The 20,520-nt window shown below is 33.6% G+C and overlaps 2 long non-coding RNA genes across 2 annotated transcripts; one reads left to right on the plus strand and one right to left on the minus strand.

The window, feature by feature from the left end:
* The first annotated feature begins 4,009 nt into the window (after window positions 1-4,009).
* On the plus strand, window positions 4,010-4,964 carry LOC114936329 (uncharacterized). The gene is made up of 3 exons (XR_003820681.2): window positions 4,010-4,112; window positions 4,292-4,472; window positions 4,608-4,964. It is a non-coding gene; the product is annotated as an uncharacterized LOC114936329 (long non-coding RNA).
* Window positions 4,965-19,294: 14,330 nt separating this feature from the next.
* Window positions 19,295-20,027, minus strand: LOC146724363 (uncharacterized). Its single transcript, XR_014924098.1, has 3 exons — window positions 19,676-20,027; window positions 19,480-19,579; window positions 19,295-19,376 (listed from the first exon to the last, which is right to left on the minus strand). It is a non-coding gene; the product is annotated as an uncharacterized LOC146724363 (long non-coding RNA).
* Window positions 20,028-20,520: the final 493 nt, after the last annotated feature.

Consider the following 20,520-nt stretch of genomic DNA (forward strand, 5'->3'; position numbering starts at 1 on the left):
TGGTGGGTCAGTATTTGCCACCACTACGTCCATCTGTTCATAACCTGCCTCGACCTCAGGTTCATTTAAGACCGCGGTAGCTATATTAACCTGCTCGCCCAACGGCAACGAGCAGGCCAGCCCCTCGTTCGATGACGACAAAGCAGAGCCGGGGACAACAACTCCACCATGCCGGTCGCTGGAGGCTCCGATCACCTCCTGCGACAGTAAGTTTAATTCGTGTTCCTGATTGTGTGTCATATTTGTATAATAATTTGGTTTTTCAGAGGGTGTCCTTCCCCCGTAATCGCAATCCATGGACTCGCCGAGTTGGTATACAGAAGATCCGTTCAGAGTGTTTTTAGCAATATCGTCAATCATCGAGCAAGAGATAGCGCGAAATTTTTCGCTAATCCTCTCAAGCTCGGCTTTCTTGTCGCTAATCGAGTGTCTCATGTTGATAAGGTTGTCCTCTGCCTTATCCAGTTCGACCATCCTTGTTAGATCCTCAAGCTGTGTTGTCATGGAATCAACCATAAGCTGATTAGGTGGTATTGTTTCATTTAAACTAGGCGAGGTATTATTTATCCTGCGTGAGCTAAGTTCGACTTCGTCTATATTCGGTAGGGAATTTATCCTTAAAATACTGTCAAAGCCGAGGTCCTTAATAAGCAGTTCATATTTACACACCTTACCTAATAGATACGAGCGGGCACAAAACATTTTGTAACCCTGATTATATATTATTTTGACGCATGCTTCAATATAGTTCAGATCTGCAAGAATTTCAGAGTAATCACATATCAAATTGTTATTGCGTAACTTAGCAATTGAGCCCATCGCACAGCCCAAAAGCATAGTGGGTGTGAGGCGGGCTTTATTTAGACGTGCCATCAGTTCTTCAATTGACTCCATGTTAGAATTGTATAATTGAATGTCAATATAAGGTGTTACACTTTAGGCAATAATATGTCAAAGTAATTAATTAAAAAATTTTTTGCAAGGCTCCACTAAAGCTATTATAGCATAGAGAACCCATGCAATAGTTATAACACATTGATTGTGTTATCTAACAAATAATTAGTTGCAATTAAAACGTGCCATACAGCAGCAATCAGCCAGACCTCAAAATTATTTGAAGAGGAGATGCCGCAAAATTATGCAGACACGCCCAAAGGTTTTGAACAATTGCGCACGGCGATCGAGAAGTGTGATTTGTCAGTATGTTAACTATATACTGTATCGACATACCATTCCATGTATCATAGTCCAAGTGTAACAATATAATAGTCAGTTTTGGATCAATACATTATATTTAATTATCACTTCCATTTGTATGATTTAATAAGTATGTCCAGTAGTTTAGGTTATTAACATTTATCACTTTAACCGCGAAAAGGTCAAGATTATCAATTTACCAGATTTCACCCTAGGTCTAGTAACTTGGGATATCAGGTAATATATATTGAGTAGTATGTCTATATTATATTTACATATGTTAGTTATCAGCGATATTTATAGTGCTGATTTTATTTTGACAATCATTTATCACTCTTGTGAAGATTATACACAATATACGATTATTTAGATAAAATTGATCCAATTATTTGAGAAAACAATGTTTTGTATACAAAATTACTTTAAAATAAGGAATAAACTAAAGATTGTCCAATTCACCAAATTTCCCCCAGATCTAGTAACCTGGGCTGAAACGCACAAGACACATCAAGTTGCATATCTATGCCGCAGTTCGTGTTTATTCGGTAACTTGGCAACACTCCATGTATCATAATTAGAGTTTAACAATGTAATAGTCAGTTTTGGACCAATGCACTAGGTTTAATTATCACTTCATTTATATAATTTAGTAAATTCATCCAATAGTTCAAGTTATTAACATTTATCATCCCATTGTGTATTAAAGCACAAAAGAAGTTAAGAATATTCAGTTTACCAATTTTTACTAAATCTGGTAACCTGGGGTTTCAGACAACATATATTAAGTCAAACATCTTTGTTATGTTCACATATGCTAGTATCAGCAATAATTTATAGTGCTGATTTCTATTTAACAATCATTTATCACTTTTTGTAAAAATATGTATAATATATAATTATTTTAGTAAAATTAGTCCAATTGTGCAAGAAAACAGTGTTTTTGTATGTAAAATTACTTTAAAAATAAGGAAAACCGAAAATTGTCCAATTCACCAAGTTTCCCCTAGATCTAGTAACTTGGGTCAAAATGTGAAAGATACATCGAGTTTCGCATCTATGTTGCAGTTCGTGATTGTTCGACAACTTTGGCTACGGAGTTCACTCGTATACCAACAGATGGCGCGTCGATGTCCGTTTTGTAGTAACTTTTTTACAAATTATAACTTTTTGAAGAGCTTTTATTAATTAATGTAAGTACAATAAAATGTGTAATCAATAATAAATGAAGTCTTTCTTTTTTCAACAAATGGTCTGTAACATAGCAACGAAATGGTGTAAAAACGTATAAGGTGTAAGTGTATATGTGGTGTAAGTGTGGATCTAAAAATGCTACAGTAAAGTCACAGTAACGCCACAGTACTCCCCCCCAAGCGACGACTACGTTGCGAAATGGACTTTCTTCTTAGGGTAAGTTCGTAATGATTTTCCGAATGAAGCAGTAGAAGAAGTACTAGGGTAATCTGGTGAAATAGTAAATGCAGGTATGACTGATGTGGTTGTAGGAACTGCAGGCACAACTGATGGTACAACTGATGTGGTTGTAGATGTAGATGAAGTTCTCGAAGAGGATGAAAGAAGAACAGAAGAATCTTCCTTGGGAAAAAAGGCTGGTTTCAGACGTTCCGTTGAGACGTTGACCAATTTTCCTGAAATGTCAATAGTAAACAAGAAATCAGAAATTCGTTTGTTAACAAAAAAAGGACCAGAATATGGTGATTGAAGAGATTTCTTCACAGCATCTTCACGAAGCCATACGTGAGTACAATCGTAAAGATTTTTGTGTACAAAAGGTGATTTTTTGGTGTGATGATGAGTAGGAGAAGATTTAATATTCCTCATATGTATTCTATGTTTCTCTAAAAATATTTCAGGATCTGCTGGAAAATCTTCCTCAATAAAGAATTCACCAGGAATCCGAAGAGTAGTTCCATAGAGTAATTCAGCAGGTGAAGTTTTCAAGTCTTCTTTGAAGCACGAACGAAGACCAAGAAGAACAGTAGGTAAAGATTCCAACCAATTCTTCGTCTGATGACACATAATTGCAGTCTTGACAGTCCTATGCCATCTTTCCAAAATTCCGTTTGTAGCTGGATGATAAGCAGAAGTTTTCTTGCGATCACATCCAATCAAATTAGTTAATGCTTTAAAGACAGATGCTTCAAATTGTGGGCCTTGATCTGTAGTAATAGTTATAGGAGATCCATATCTAGCTACCCAATGAGAATAGAAAGCTGTCGAAACTGTTTCAGCAGTTATTTCTTTAAGTGGAATAGCTTCAGGCCACTTCGAGAAACGATCTATTATTGTTAAGCAATAACGGAAATCTTGACAAGAAGGAAGAGGGCCTATTAAATCTAAATGTACATGTTGAAAACGCTGATCAGGAACCGCAATTTTAACAGGGACATTTTTTGTATGTCTTGAAATTTTGGAACGTTGGCAAGGTAGACAAGTGCGAGTCCACTCTTTAATGTCTTTATTCAATGACGGCCAAATAAATTTCTGTAGAAGTTGTTTAGCTGTAGATCTTCCACTGGGATGTGCGAGGCCATGTACTACATCAAAAACTCTCTTACGAAGAGATTTAGGAACGTATGGACGAATTAACTCAGAGGAACAGTCACAATATATAGGTACAGATGAGCCAGTAAGCATAAGTTTTCTTAGTTGGAGTGAAGAGTTCAAAGAAAGGAGATCTTGAAGTTCTTCATCATCTTTTTGAAATTCTGCTAATTCTTCCAGAGAGACAATGATTGGCATTGAAACTGACTCAATTCTTGATAAAGCATCAGCTACAGAATTTAATTTGCCTGAAATGTGGACAATATTAGTAGAGAATTGAGCAATAAGATCCAGTTGCCTAATTTGTCTAGGTGAAGCTTTGTCAGGTTTCTGAAGAAAAGCATAAATTAAAGGTTTGTGATCTGTCCTAATAATGAGTTGTCGTCCCTCAAGCAAATATCTGAAATATTTAATTGCTAAATAAATGCTTAAAAGTTCTCTATCATAAGTACTGTAGTTCTTTTGAGTTTTATCAAGCTTTTTAGAAAAGAATGCAATTGGTTTATTGACATTTTTCAATTGTTTGTTCAAGTGATGCTCCTACAGCGAAATCAGAAGCATCACAAGTAAGAATCAAAGGAACTTGAGGAGCAGGATGAGAGAGGGTAGTCACACGGAGAAGTTCTTCTTTGCAATTCTGAAAAGCTGCTTCTGTCTCCATAGACCAAGGAATAGTTCTCCTATCTCTCTTGCGACTGTCCTTCAAAAAGTTTGTAAGTATGCTTGATGTTCAGCTGCGTTTTTAAGGCAACGACGATAATAATTAATAATGCCGATAAATCTTCTTAAATCATGTATTGTCTTAGGTTTGGGATAGTCAATAATTGATTTGACTTTTTGTTCTGTAGGTTTGATTCCTTGACTAGAGACAAGATATCCGAGAAAAGTAATTTCTTTTTGACCAAAAAGACATTTGGATACATTAAGTGACAATCCAGCTTTCTGTAGACGATCAAAAACAATCCGCAAATGAGTGATGTGTTCTGACTCATCTCTAGAAGCTATGAGAATATCGTCAAGATAGCAAAATGCAAAATCTAAATCATTTAACAATATATTCATAAACCTCTGAAATGTTTGAGCTGCGTTACGAAGACCAAAAGGCATAACCAAAAATTCGAAAAGTCCAAAAGGTGTAGTTACAGCGGTCTTAGGAATATCTTCCTTTGCAACGGGTACTTGATAGTACGCTTTAACAAGATCAATTTTAGAAAAAATATTCTTACCGTAGAGCTCCGCAGTGAAATCTTGTATGTGAGGCAATGGATATCGATCAGGAACAGTGACCGAATTTAACGCACGATAATCTCCACAAAGTCTCCATACATTTTCCTTTTTTGGAACCATATGCAAAGGTGCTGCCCACGTACTGCATGATGGTCTACAAATACCTTGGTCCATCATGAATTTAAATTCTTCTTTGGCATACTTCAGTTTCTCCGGAGAAAGTCTTCTGGGAATTGCAAATTTCGGAGGACCTTCCGTAACAATCCGATGTTCAATTCCATGTGAGTTTACCGATAAAAGAGGGGCAAAATGAGTAAGTCCTTGAAATTCTGCTAAAATCTTGTGAAAAGAAGAATCTGGAGATGTGGTACAAACTGATAACTGCAAAAACTTCTTGTATCCTTCCACAATTTTTAAGACCTGTTAAGGAATCAATTAGACGTTTGTTTTTACATCTACAGGGAGATTAAAATGTCCGAGGAAATCTGCGCCTAAAATGGGACGTTGTATGTCCGCCACACAAAATTTCCAACGGAAAATTCTCCTGAGACCAAGATCCACGGAAAGAGTTTTAGATCCATAAGTATCAATGTGTGTTCCGTTGGCAGCAAAAAGTTTTAAATTGGTTGATAACGGTTTGTATAATATTTTCTTGGGAAGCAAAGAAATGTCAGCACCAGTGTCAACAAGAAATGTAAATTAGACGACTTGTCAAAAATAACGAGGCGATGACAAGGTAAACCGTTGTGAGTTGCCTCTTTCTTCAACGGTATCTCTAGTTTTCCGTTGAATCAGTAAGACAGAGAGTTTTTGACATTGTACAAGGAATTGTACATTTCTTTGCTTTATCTCCAAATTTCTTGTGATAAAAACAAATTTGTTCCTTAGAATCCGACTTTTTATCTCTTGAATTAGATCTTATCTTGTTTTACTTCAAGATCGACTAAAAGATCTACCGCGACGACGAAAAACTTCCAGCGCAGCAATTCTTTTCCTCTAAATCAGCAAGATCCGATTGTGTTTGATTTTAAAGAAGGTTACTTCGGTTATTTGAATCCGGGTTTTCTTTGACTATTTTTTTCCCGGGTTCAGCTAGCTTTATTAAAGGTACTCCTCAACAAAAAGTAAGTCCTTGAACTTGTATGGCAAACGTTTAAGCCAAAGTGAGTAAAATATTATCCGCTAAAGACCACCGGATAATTGGCGTATCTCATGTAACAACTCCCCTTGGGTTTTTGTCATTCAATTAATTCCGGTAATAATTGACGTAACCCTTTTTTTTTCGAATCCGTGAAGCGGGGTTAAAAAAGCGCCGATTTTTAAACGTTTATTTTTGTTTTTGGGCGATTTTCAACAATTTCCCCAAACGACAATTAATGCCTTTTCATCAAAATACGAAAACGGTATTATATTTTTTTTTTTCCCGGGAAAGTTCGAAATACCAAAAATTCGCTTTTGCTTAGCAAAAAAAAAATTTAGGTTCTTATGCCAAAGTAGGAAGTTTTTTTAAGACGAAATTTATTAAATGGATCTGAATGGACTCACCCGACGCTGTTGCATATTTCCAGAGGGTAATTTAAAATTTTTCCCACCCACCTGATTTAAAATGTTCTTGTCGAAGATGTCAAAGCAGTTGAAGTAAAAGAACAGAGAAGTTGTCTAATCTAGGGGGATCTATCAAAAAAGGGTCTGGTTTTTTTCCAAAGAGATGAAAAGACCCCGGGGGAAACAAAGACAAAAATTTTTGACAAAAAGAAATTTTCCCCAAATTAAAAATTTTAATTTCCCCCTCAAGAGGATTTCCCGTGTTGATCATTAACTCGGGGTACCAAAAAAGTAGAAATTTTTTTTCAAATTAATTTTTGAAGAGCTTTTTTAATTTGTGTACAAAAAGTGTAAAATAAAAAAAGTCTTTTTTTTTCAAAAATGGTCTGAAACATAACAAAGGTGAAAAACGAAAGGTGTAAGGTTAGTGGGTAATTATAGTTTTTTATTGTGGATCTAAAAATGCCAAACAAAAACACAGAACCCAAAAGTTTCCATTTATTAAAAACCCCCCGATAAAAAAATACTTCCCTACCCGGGCGGAAAAAGGGACGTGTTTTTATGAAACCCGGGGGCCTCCCCCACGTGCGTACCGGGGGGTACTTCCAAACCCGTTTAGACGGGGTAGGACGTACGCCACTGTATCCCACGTTAAAATTTAAATAAAATTTATTATACGGTACCCTTATAATAATAGGTATCAACGATACCAAAACTCATCTTCCGAAAAAAAAAGGTTTTCGAAAACCGCCCCCTTCCTTCTTCCCCTTTTTTTTTATTATTTTTTTTAAAATTAAAAAAACGAAAATAAATTTTTTTAAAATTAAAAAAAAATTTTTTATTTTCTTTAAAAAATAATAAAAATTTTTTTTAAAATTAAATATTTTAAAGCTATTTTTTTTTTTCTGGTTTGTTTGTTTTTTTTTTTTCCTTTTCTTTTAAAAATTTCTGTTTTGTTTTTTCCCCTTTGGTTTTTTCGGGCTTGCCTTTCCCTTTGGGGGCGCCGTGGGGAAAGATGAAAAATTCTCTTTTCTGTTAAAAAAGTTTTTTTTTCTTGGATCCAAAGTTCTTCCGGGGTTTCCGGCGGCCGTCACCAAATCGCCCCCTCCGCTCGCCCTTTTTAAAAAACCGGGAAAACTCTCTCCTTTTTGGCGCTTCCCCTTTTTTTCCAATAAAAAACTTCGTGTACAATTCGAGAGCTCCATACTATATCAAAAGGCGCGGGGACCGGGGAAATTTTTTAATTTTTTCCCCCCAAAAAAAACCAAAAATCATTTTTTAATTAAATTTAAAAATTAAAATTTCCGCTAAACTCTTGTAACAAAAAAAATCCACCTGAAAAAAATTTTGTTGGTTTTAAAAAATTCTTTCAAAAAAAGGCGAAAAGGGAAATTTTGGTTTAATCCCAAATTTCCCTTTTAATCAAAACACTACCAAAATTCCCTTTTTTAAAAAATCAAAAAAGAAAAATCTCCAAAATTTCCTTTTTGCAAAAGCATCTTTTTGACAAAAAACAGTTTTTTTGGTGCAAAAAGTATTTGTTGTTAAAAGGAATTCTGGTAATTCACCAAAATTCCCCTTTCGTCCTTTTTTGAACAAATTTTTTAAACTAAAAAATTTTTTTTTTAAAATTGAAAACCCACTTATTTAAGTCCATTATTTTAAAAAAAAACCTAAAAAAAAACAAAAAACCCCGTTAAATTTAAAAATTAAAACCAAAAAAAGGCCAGATAACAAAAAAATTTTTTTAGATTTGAAAAAATTGAATTAAAAAATTTTTTATAAAACAAAAAATTTTTTTAAATTTTTACATTAAAAAAAAATTTTTTTCTGTTATCTGGCCTATTTTTTAGGTTTTTAATTTTTTTTTCCCATTTTATTTTTTTTTTGGGGAAAAAAGGCCCCTCCCCCCTTTTTCCCTTTAGGCAAACCAAAAAATTTCCCCTCCCAAACAAAATTTTTTGGCCCGATCCAAATTTGGTCCAGTTTTCGGCCGGAAGTTTGTAAAAAATTTGCAGCTTTTACAAAAAACGGCTTTTTATTGGCTAAAAACTTCTCGGACCTTCTCGGATCTTAAAAAGGGGGTTTCCTTTTAAAAAAAAAAAAAAAATTTAGGGTGGAAGGCCCCCCCCCCGCCCCCGTGAAGCTTTATACGATAAAAAAAAATCCAAAAGCGTCATTTTTCTTTAATTTCCATTAAATAATGATGTTTAACGAAAAAATCGCATTATTTGATTCTTTTTTTTTTTATCAAATTAAGCAAAAAAAAAAGATAGAATATAATTTAAACATTAATTTATATCTCTATATAATATTAAAAATGCATTAAAAGATGGGAAAAAAATTAACCCCCATAGAAAAAACCCCATTAATTCTAGTGATATTTCTAGATGTCATTAACGTTTGCAATGCCCCGTTTTAATTAAAAAATAATGTAAGGGTCCCAATGAAAACATTGTGACCCAAGGGGACATTCGCTATCTTTTAATGCATTAAAACAATCACATTTTATCCTGGTGTTTTTTGCATGGGGGTTATTTTTGTCCTATCTTTGAAGGGCATTTCATAATATTTATATAGAGATAAAAATTTTAATTTTAAATATTATTTTATTCTTTATTTTTTGCATAAGATATAAAAATAAAATTTAAAAACTTAAAATGGAAAAATTTTAAAACGGGTTGGGGGGGGGGGGAAAATAATCCCAAATTTTATTAAGGGGGAAAGGGGGGGTTAAAAAATTAAAATTTTTTTTGGCCCGCTTTTGGTTTTTTTGTATCGCTTAAAAAATTTAAATGAAATCCCATTCAAAGCCAGGGGCAAACGTTCCCTTATTGTAAAAAATTTTTTCCGAATTTTCAATATCATTGTGACTTTAAACACTTGAACACAAGCGGACTTCGCATTTTTTTTAAATGACACCCCCAAAAAATCACTAGGGATATCACGGGTTTTTTTTGCTAGGGGAAAATTAAAAAAATGTAAAAAAAAATGGGGAAAAAATGTAAAAACATCATACATTTCAAAATTTATCTTTAAACCTATATATAAAATATATATTTTAGTTAATAAATTTTTCCTAAAATGTTGATGTTTTTACTTTTTTACCCTTTTTTTTTAATTCCCTTTTTGGTATTTTCCCCCATAGAAAAAACACCAGTGATATTTAATTAAAAAATAAATTCTGAAAAATTATTAAAAAAAATTTCGATTTTTCCCCTTTTTTTTGGGTTTCCCCCCCCCCTTGGTTTTTCCCTTTTTCTGTCTCCCTGTTTTTTTTTTTTGCAAAATAAAAAATACAAATTTGGGTCGAATATTTATGGAAAATTTTTTAAAATTGTTCTTTTAATATAAAATATATATATATTTTTAAAAGTGTTCTTTTTTAATAATAATATTTTAAAATAAAACCCATTTTTAAATTACCCAAAAATTTTCCCTGAAAATAGAAATTGAATTTTTTGGGGCCTTTTTAAAAATTTTAAAAAATTTTTTACATGATACATAAAGTTAAATTTTCCCCTTAATTTTTTTTTTTTAAATTTCCTAAAAACCCGTTTTTAAAAATCTAAATTTTTTGTAATAATTTTTCAAAATTTATTTTTAAATTTAAATTACTTTACTTTTTCGGACCGCGCTTCGCGCGGTCCTCAAAGCCAGCCTTTCTATTGGGCCCGCGCTTCGCGCGGCCCTTCATATAGTCTATAAAAATCCTTTTAAACAAAAAAATTTTAATTTTTTTTTTTTGTAAATTACCGCGAACAAACTTCCACATTTGTTTTTTTGACTTTCACGAAATTTTCCCAAAAATAAATTTTTAAAATTTTTTTTTGGGGAAATTACTACATTTATCAAATTTCCCTTTTCCCCCCAGATATTTTTTTTTTCTTTTTTTTAAGCCCCGCTTTCTCTCTCCTCCCTCAAAAACACACGCGCTCCCTCTCCCCTCTTTTTTAAGACACATGCTCTCTCTCCCTTTTTTTCTCTTTTCTTTAAGACCACGCTCTCCTCTCTCTCCTCCCCCTCTCTCTCTCCTCCCCCTCTCTCTCTCTCTCTTGTGTAGGTGTGTGGGGTTTTTTAATTTTTACGTTTCCCCACCCCCCAAACCCACCCCACAATCGAAAATTTTTATGAAGGGTTTTTTTTAAAAAATTGGTCCCAAAAATTTGGGAAAATTTTTGGGCGACGAGGGGTTTTTTCAAGTTTTTAAAACCCCCAACCCACCCTCCACCCCCACCATGCGCATTTTAGGGCCCAATTTTTCCACAAAATTTTAACAAAATGTTGAAAATTTTTTTCTGAGAAACTGCTGGGGGGTTTTTTTTAATTTTTTCCCACCCACGTATGCACCCCGCATTCAAAAATTTTAAATTCACATACTTTTTTGAAATTTGTATTAAATTTTTTTTTGGGAGGGGCAAACTTAATTTTAAAAATTTTTTTCATCCTATTCATCCCCCCCCAAACCCATGCCCCTTTGCAAAACGCATTTTTTAAATTTTTTTTCACCCCAAAAAGAAATTTTTAAAAATTTGTGTACTTATTTTTGGGGTGTTCAATTCGTGTAAAAAAATTTTAAATTTTGTTCAATTTTCACAAAATTAGAAACCAAAATTTTGGGAAAATTTTTTGAAATCACAAACATGTACACAAATTTTTTTAAATTACTTATTGGTTTGCCCAAATTCAATAAATGCGTATGCACATGGGTGCTGGGTCGTGGGGGGTAATTAGGATAAAAAAAAAAATTTTGTTAAAATCAAGAGCCCCCAAACAAATTTGAGTCAAATTTCGAAAAAGTCTTTTAATAAGGGGTGTATGGGGGTGGGAAAAAATTTAAAAACCACCAGCATTTTCTAAAAAAAATTTGCAACATTTTTGTACCAATTTGGGAAAAATTTGGGTCCAAAATCCCAAACCCGCGGGGGTTTGAATGGTGGGTGGAGGTGTAACAATTTGAAAAAACCCCCATCGTCGTCATTTTTAAAAAAAACTTTGAAAACATTTTGGTCCCAAATTTAAAAAAAAAAATCGGTTCATAAATATACGATTGCGGGGTGGGGGGCGTGGGTGGAGGCGTAAACTTAAAAAAATAAAACCCAGTTTTGTCAAAAAAATTTGAAACCCATTTTGGTATTTTTTTTCGTGAAATTGGTCCCTAAAATGCTCATGCGGTGGGTGGGTGCGTGGGGGGAAGGGGGAACCACTTAAAAAAACCCCGCATTGTCCCCCCATCCCCAAAAAAATTCCCAACTTTTTGGTAAAAAATTTAAAAAAAATGGGTTTCAAAAATATACGATTGCTTTGGGTGGGGGGCGTGGGTAGGGGGTAAATTAAAAAAAAAAACCCCCCATTTTTCTCAAAAAATTGAAAATTTTTTTGGTACTAATTTTGTGAAAATTTTTCCAAAAATGCGCATCCCTTTTTGGGTGGATGCGGGGGTGGATGCGTGGGGGGAGTGTTAACACTTAAAAAAACCGAAATCGTCGCTACTCCAAAAATTTTGAAAAACATTTTATACCATGTTTTTCAGAAATATTAAAAAAAAAAGTTTTTTTTTTCGCAAAAACATCCCCCCCTTTTGAAAAAAAAAAATAAAAAAAAAAAAATTAAAAAAAAACCCCACAGCACCCACTCCCAAAAAATTTTGGCAACATTTTTGGGCCCCAATTTTCCCCAGAAAACGGTCCCCCAAATGCGGGGGAATTTGTTGCGTACAGACGGGAAAAAAAAAGACAGACGGTGTTTTTTATATAAAGATAATTGTAAAAACCCCCAAATTAAAAGAAAATTTTAAAAAAATAAAATTTTTTTAAAACCCGAGAGGGGCCCCCATCTTAAAACCCCCCTTTTCCCCCCGTGTTTTTTGGTTTTTTTATTCACGTTGCCCCCAAAAATAAAAACGTTTTTCCAAAAATTTTTTGTAAACATTTGTTTCCCCCTAAAAAATCCACGTTTTTCTTCAAATTTTGGGGTTTTCTGTAAAAAATAAAGTTTAAAATTTTTTTTGGGAAATGTTGAAAAGGGGGTTAAAAAAAAAATTTTTTTTTTTTTAAAAATTAAAAGGAAAAATTTTCCCCCCTAAAAAAAATTAAAAAAAAGGGAAAAAAAAAAAAAAAAAAAAAAAACAACCCCATCCCCTTTTTTTTCGGCGGGGGGCGATTTGGGGGGAAAAGTTTCCCCCATTTTCTTGGGGCCCTTTTTTTTTTGGGGAACCCCATTTTTTTTTAAAAAATTTTTTTAAGGGGCCCTTTTCCCCCCGGGGGCCCCCAAAAAAATTTGGCCCTTTTTTGGGGGTTAAAAATATTTTTTTTAGTTTGGGGTCTAAAAAAAAAAGAAAAAAAAACTTTAAATTTTTAAAAATTTAATGCCCCCTTTTTCCCCCCGCGAAAATTTAAAAAAAATTTTAAATTGATAAAAATTTTTAATTTTTTTGGGAAAAATTTTTAAAATTATCCTATGATTTTACAACATATTTTCAGGAAAATTTTTTTTAAAAAAATTTAAGTAAAAGGGCATGAAACATTTTTTTTTTACAAACCCCCCAATAATTACATTTACGTCTCTTTTAAACAAATTTAAAACCTCCCAGTTGTTCTAATGCGTAAAAATTTCAAAAAAATTTTTTAAAATTTTAAAAAATTTAAAATTTAAAACCCAAATTTAAAATTTATTTTAAAAAAATAAAGAATATTGTAAATTTTTTAAATTTTAAAAATTTTTCCCCTTAAAAAACCCCCGGGGAGACGACATAAGGGGGTTTTGGTTTAAAAGACAGTGTTTTAATTTTTTTTGAAGAATTTACTTTTTTTAGCCTACCTCCCAAAAGGAATTTTTCAAAATTTTTAAAATTTTTTGGGTTAAAAAGAAAATTTAAAGTAAACAAAATGCACATCATACAAGAAATTTTTTTTTAAAAAACCCCCAAAACCCCGAGCGAAACGACTGCCCCCCCAATTTTAAAACCCCCCCCGTTTTCCATTTTTTTTCCCCCTTTGAGTAAAAGGGGTGGGTAAACCCCCCTCGTTTCTGGAAAAAAGCTGCGAAAATATTCCCCCGGCGCAATCAAAAGGTTTTGGGTCGTCCAAAAAAGAAGTATCCCCCCTAATACAAATTTTTTTTAAAAAAGGTTTTAAAAAAAATTTCTTTTTTATTTGGGGGTTTGAAAATATTATTTTTTTAAAAAATTTTCCTTACCCAAAACATTAAAAAAATTTTTCTTCCCCAAATTCTTCGAAAAGGCCCCCAAAAAAAAATCCACAGTTTTTTTTGAGCCCCCCCTGTTTTTGTTTTGGGCTTTTTTTTTGTGATTTTTTTTTAAAAATTTTTTTATTTTTTTTGGGGTTTTAAAAGAAAAAAAAAAAAATTTTTTTAAAAAAAGGGTTTTTTAAATATTAATTTTTTCTTTCTATTTTTAAAAAAATCCTTAATATATTTTCCGGTTTTTTTTTCCCCATAAAATTTTTTTCGTTTTTCCCCCATTTGGGCCCTAGTTGTCCCCAAAAAAAATTTTAAAATAAAAAATTTTAAAGCCTTTTTTCGTGCCCAAAAAAGACTATTTTTTTTGTAATTTTTTTTAAAAAAATTATTTAGAGACTGCATTTTTTCCCCTTTTTTTTATCAATTTTTCTTTTTTGGGGACGGCGATGGTGCGTACATTATAAAAAAAAGACCCGGTTGGGGGTTTTTTTTTCCCTTTATTTTTTTTGATAGTTTTTTAAATGATTGGATGTTTTGCGGGGGAAAAAATTTTAAGATCTGAGGGGAAAAAGAGCGTGAAAATGTTTTTTTTTTTTGTTTGTTGTGATGGTGGTTTGAAAGATGGGTGGACTTTTTGCGTGAATTTATTGAAAAAGATGCTGTTTTTGACAGCGGATAATGTTTTTTTGGGGGTTGTACTGGTTTTAAAGTCTTTTTTCGGGTAAAATTTTTTGGTTTGAAGGGGAATGTGAAAAAAAAGGGTCTAGGTTTTAATGGTGGGGATGGAGGGGGCCTGTGTTTTTTTTTGGGGGGTTTTTATGAGAATGATGGGGAGGAAAAACAAAAGGAAAAAAAGATCCTTTTTTTAATTTTTTAAAATACTTGGGTGAGCTGGGCTGCTTTTTTTTGGGGGTTTTTTTTTTTAAATGTAGTTTTTTGTTTTTTTTTGTGTTTTTTTTTTTTGGCCCCGGGTTTTTTTTTGAGTTTTTCCCGGGGTTTAAAAATTGGGGGGAAATTGGGGGGGGAAAAAAGGGGGGGTCTTTTTTCCCCTTGGGGGGGGTTTAAAGGCCCCTTTTTTCCCCTTTTCCCCGTCCCCCCCTCTTTACCATTTTTTAAAAAAAAACCCCCCCACAAAATTTTTTTCCAAAAAATTAATGCCTTAAGCTACTTTTTTGATCGAAAAATTTAAAAACCCCCTATAAAAAAAGAAACGACAAAAAAATCTTAAAAAAAAATTTTTTCCCTTTTTTTTTGTACGGGTTTAGTAAAATTTTTTTATGGATTTAAAAGGGCCCCTTTTAAAAAAAAGGGCCCCCCCTGAAATTAAAAATGATTTTTTCTAATTACCTAATGATTTTTTCCCCCCCTAGTATGGGGAATTCCCGCAACTTTTCCCAAAAAAAGTAAAAGGGGTCAAAAACCCTTTAATGTGCCAAAAAGGGTTTCGGAAAAAAACCCCTTTTCTTCACTTCATTTTTAAACTTTATAATAATTTTATCAATAATAAAGGGGAAACCCCCTAAAGTACTACGAGAGTAAAAAGGAATGAGAAATGTTGGGGAAAAATTTTGGACCATTATACTTCGTTTTTACAAAAAGTTTAATGTGTAGATCAAAAAAAAGACGGGTTTTTCGTAAGGAAAACTAAAAAAAACTCAAATTGGGGAAGTAAAAAAGAAAAGTTTTTTGCGTAGGATTTTTAAGTCCGTATAAATAACGGGGAAAAAAGAAGTTGACGATTTTTCCCGGGGTTAAACCCCCCATTTTTTTATTAATTCGGTTTGTGAAAAAAATTTTGGGTGTAATTGCAATTGTTTTTGGCGTGCATTAATTTAAATGAACCCGAAAGTTTTAAATTGGTTATTTTTCCAGACGAGAACACTATTTTTTTGGGGAAAAACACCAAACAACCCGTATGCATGTAATCGAAAACCGTTGGTTCCAACCCTCTCTAAAGGAACAGAGCAGATTTGATTCAGTTATTTTTCTCCTCAAGTTATTTTGTATTCTTGTCGACGGGGGGCCATCTGAATCCCGATAACTACCACCACGACGAAGCCAATTTTCCCCCCAAACCAAAATTTTGAAAACCCGGAAAAAAAACCCGGACCTTTATACCCCCAAAAAAAAACTGGCAGGAATCAGCTATGAAAAAAACTTTTAAATTAAATATTTTTTTTAAATTTTTCGCGCGGAAGGCAGGTAAGGATGTCGGAAACGAGAAGAGACGAAGCACGGGAAATCGCAAAAGACTTTTTAAATTTTAAAATATTTTTTAATAAAAAAAAAAAAAAAATACAAAAATGAAAAAACCCCCAGAAACAAAAATTAACGGGTTGGAGAACCCAAAAAAAAAGCCCATGGAAATTTAAAAATTAAAGTTTGCAAGAAAAGGGAAAAAACGTGGTAAAAAAAAAAGACAAAACATCTTTTTCCAGTAAAACCCTCTTTACGCGACGAGCAAAGGAGAGGCCCCCGCTCAGGAGAGGGGTTTTTTAAAGGCCCCTTTTCTAGAAAGTCGAAAAATCCTCTTTATTCTATCGTTTTTTGAGGGCAAAAGCGTTTTGGGGAATTTTTACTTTTGAAAATAATCTTTTTTTGTTTCGGAATAAAGTGTAAATTCCCCTGCGGACCTGGTGTTTACAATTTTCGGGGATTTAAAATAAACGCTTTCTTTTTCGGGGCGGGGATCTTACCGGTCGGCCAGCGCTATTTTAAAGAAATTAATAAAAAAAAGGGATGAGTGTTGAGCACATTTGAGAGCTTTTTTAAGCAAAAGTTCTTTTGGTTTTTTATTTACAACGCCGTGATTTTGAAAATTAGGAAACAAAATTTCCCCACTTTTTAAAAAATTCGAACTTTAATTTCAAATTTGAAAAATTTTTTGCGCTATTTGGTTTGAGTACCCCGCCAAAAACCCACAATTTCAGGTTTTCTTCGGGGGAAATTTCAAATTTAATTTTATCGGCCACCTTTGAAATTTTCCCTGCCCATTAAAAGTCACCACTGCAAAATTTTTCTTAAGGTTTAAGTGGAACGTCCGGAGAAAATTTTCAAGAATGGAAAGAATTCCTGCCTCAAACCCTAAATGAAGATATTCACCTCCTGCAATGTTAAATGTGAGATGCGTGATCCGTGGAGTTTTTAAAAGCGTTCTACAATCTTTTGGCAATGTGGATAAACAGGGATGTGTTCGAACTACCTGTAAAACAGCATTTGCTTGCGCATGAGACATATTACTACGTACGAAGATTTTAGCAAGGCGTTCTTGAAAATTATCGCGAGTATTTTGAGGCTCAGTATCTAATGCATCATCACTATCTGAAGTAGATTTAGCAGCATCTGAAGAACTTGATGCCTCATCAAACTGCATATCATCAGATGATGCATTAGAATAAAATGCAATTTCCTCATTTCCTGGCTGACTAGATTCCGCAAGAATTTGACCTTCATCAACAAAGTCTGAATCGACTCTAGCACTGGCAATCTTTAAATTCTCCTGTAGAAATTCATTACGCGCATCTCTTTCTAATTTTTCTAAACGACGACGATGAACTGTAGATAATAAATGAAAAGGCTTGCGACTGCGCCTTTTCGCTAAACGAAACATATTGAAATAAAATATAAACGGAAGAAACGAATAAAAATGATAATGAGATGAAAAAAATGAAAAAGTTGAAATAAAGAAAGACAAAAGTTTGTAATCTACTTAAAATTTAAAAATATGTAACTTAAAAAGAAAATACTATACTATACAAATTACACAAACCTCGTCCCTTATTTATTGTAAGTAATATCTCAGCCAGCAATCTAACCTGTGAATTAAGAAAACAAATAAATAGTGTATGGTATTGTATAAAATGATTGAAAATACATAGAAATAAACATATTTGTGTGCTAGTGTATTTGGAGACCACAGCTGGCTAGAAAAATTGAAAAATATATTACTATTAAATAATATTAATAATAATAGAGGGGGGAAAATGGCAGACGGGAAGGATAAGCAGGATTGTGAAGGAAAGTGGGAAAGAAGTATGTGAAAGGCGGAGGAAGGCGGAAAAAATGAGGGAAAAGAATGACGGGATAGTGAGTGAAGCGAGGAAATGAAGGACAAGTGGAGGAGGGCAGAGAGAAGAAGTTATACAGGAAAGAAAATTCAAATAAGATTGATGTGAACAAGGATGAGGATAACGTAGAAGAAGAGATGAAAAGCAGTAGCACGGGAGAATGATTAGGAGAAGGTAGGATGGAAAAGAAGGAAAGAAAGGAAAGGAAAAAGAAGGAAGGGAAGGAAAAAGGGCTTTCCAATTTTCTTTTGGATGGGGGATAAGGGAAGTCGAACAATAAGAGTAGAGTAATGAGCGTGTGCTAGTCAGCGACGGATTAACACTAGAGGCATTTGCCTAGGGCGGCAAATTGGAGGGGGCGGCAAATTTTCGAAGACAGAAAATTTTCGAAAAAAAAGTAAAAAAAATAAAGAAAGTAAAAAAAAGGAGTGTAAAATCCTATCTGCAAACCTCCTCGTGGTGCACTTTGGGGTCGTGAAAATATTTAAAAATATATTACGTTTTCACCAGCTAATGCAGGGGTAACAGAAAATTGTTGATATTTTGTACTAAATTTTTTTTTTTTTTGCTTTTAGGGGCGGCAAAATGTACGCTGCCTAGGGGCGGCAAAATGTACGCTGCCTAGGGGCGGCAAAATGTTTAATCTGTCGCTGGTGCTAGTGTAAATGTTCGTGATTTTGTGCAATGTACTGAGCTCAGGACCGGAGGAACGCTAAACCCCGACACTTGTGCACTTCAAATGTCCCCTGCGGGAAGATAGATCGGATGAGTGTGAGGAGACACGGATGGAAGTAGGGAAGAGATGCAGAGATAGATGAAGATAGGAGTAACGATAACGAGAGAACACGTGATAAGAAGAACAAGAAGGCTAGGTGATAGGAGGCGTGAATAACAGAGGAAAGAGAAAAGGAAGGAAAAGAGTGACTGGAACAGAAAGACACGGAAGGAAGAAGAAGGAAGAGAGAGGATGGAAAAAGAGTGTCAGAGAAAGGAGGACGAGTAGAAGAGAAAGAAAGAAAGAAAGAAGAGAGAGAAAGAAAGTAACGGTAGAGAAAGAAGAGAAGAAGAAGAGGAGTAAGGACGGTGGATGGAGAAGGATGGTGACAGGAGGGGACTGAAGAAGAGAAAAAAAACGTATTGATGGAGAAAGGAGAGAAGAAAAGGAGGAAAGGCGGTAGATGGAGAAAGAAAGCGATAGTGGACTAGAGAGCGTGAGAGAGAGACGAGGAAAGAGAGGAAAAGGAGAGCAGAGAGAAGGGAGAACGATTCGGAAGGAGGAAGAAGGAGAAGAGAGGATGGAAAAGGAACGTGGAGAGGAATGAGGAGGACAAGGAAAAGAGAGAAAAGAGGGAAAAAACGTACTAATGGCAGATTCTTTGGTCAATTTGCAAACGATAAAAAAATTATTTTTTTATATTATTTTTAATATTTTTATTATTTTTTTATGTTTTCATTTATTTTTTACAAAATTACAATATTTGTTAATCCTTGTTAATCTTTTTGTTAATAGCAATATATAAAATTTCACAATGTCTTATGGAGACGGAGACATCTCGGGAAAATCTGGATCCCAAAAACCTGTTAAGAAAAAAAGATTACATTGTATTTTATATAATAAATGTATTATATGTATATATGTATATATATGAAATAATGAGAAACGTAAAATATATATGAGTACCTTCTGGTGTTCGCGGTCTTTCGTACTTGTGCCGATGCCGCGAACATTGATTTCTTCGCTTTTGCAATTCCTCTTCAGATAGGGTTAAAGCCTTGTAATACTAAAAATTATATATAATAATTAATACTTTCTTATCAAGAAATATATTTTATTGTAATATTAATATATTAATGGTGTAATATTAATATAATATTACTTTTTCGCATTGCCAGCAATCCCAGCCATTCAGTTTTGCTCTATCAGCTTTGCAACGGATATTAATCCGCTTTGGAATCTTTTCTTTTCTCTTTTGCAATCTGTAAATAATATTTTCATTAGATACATATATATATATATATATATATTGTAACGTCCGTGTTATACTACGATCCCTGAATTTGTCTTCGAACATCGAGTCATCGAGTCTTCTATGAGATCTACGAACGTCGCCTTGTCAAGGCGTCGTCAAGGGTTGTTGATCAACAGCTGTCGTCTTCTGAGTTCGAATTCCGCAACTGTCACGAGCGGATTCGGCTTTCGTTCGATAATTTCCCATTTTCCCTTTATTGTATTTCTTCTATTTAATATCTTTAATAAAAGTCTTTCGTTCCTCTAAATACGAGTACGATTTCTTTCACGGTTCGCAAGTGAACGACGTTGCGTGTCGCGGCTGATATCAATATATCGCGAAATCGGATCCGCGGACATAACAATAAATATATATATATATATATATATATACAGGGTGATTCATTTTAATCTATCACCCCAAATATTTCCGTTTTTATGCATTTTACGAAGAAATGTTTTAGACAAAAGTTATATGGTTTTGAGGGGGACATAAGAAGGTACCATTGGTTTAACTTTGGATAGTCATTTGAAGATCACGTGAAGGTAACCTTCAATTTCTTAAATGGAACCTATTATTTTTTATTACATATTCTTGTAGTTTACCTCGAGAGCTTTCCAAAACACTACAATAAAATATTTTTTCATTAAGTATTTTTTGAGTTATTAAGGCTGCAAATTTGCAGTATTTTGACATAAAATACAAAATATCTT

Source organism: Nylanderia fulva, unplaced genomic scaffold (genome assembly GCF_048542155.1).
Source record: "Nylanderia fulva isolate GAGA-0341 unplaced genomic scaffold, ASM4854215v1 Scaffold136, whole genome shotgun sequence".
Classification (NCBI taxonomy): Eukaryota; Metazoa; Arthropoda; class Insecta; order Hymenoptera; family Formicidae; genus Nylanderia; species Nylanderia fulva.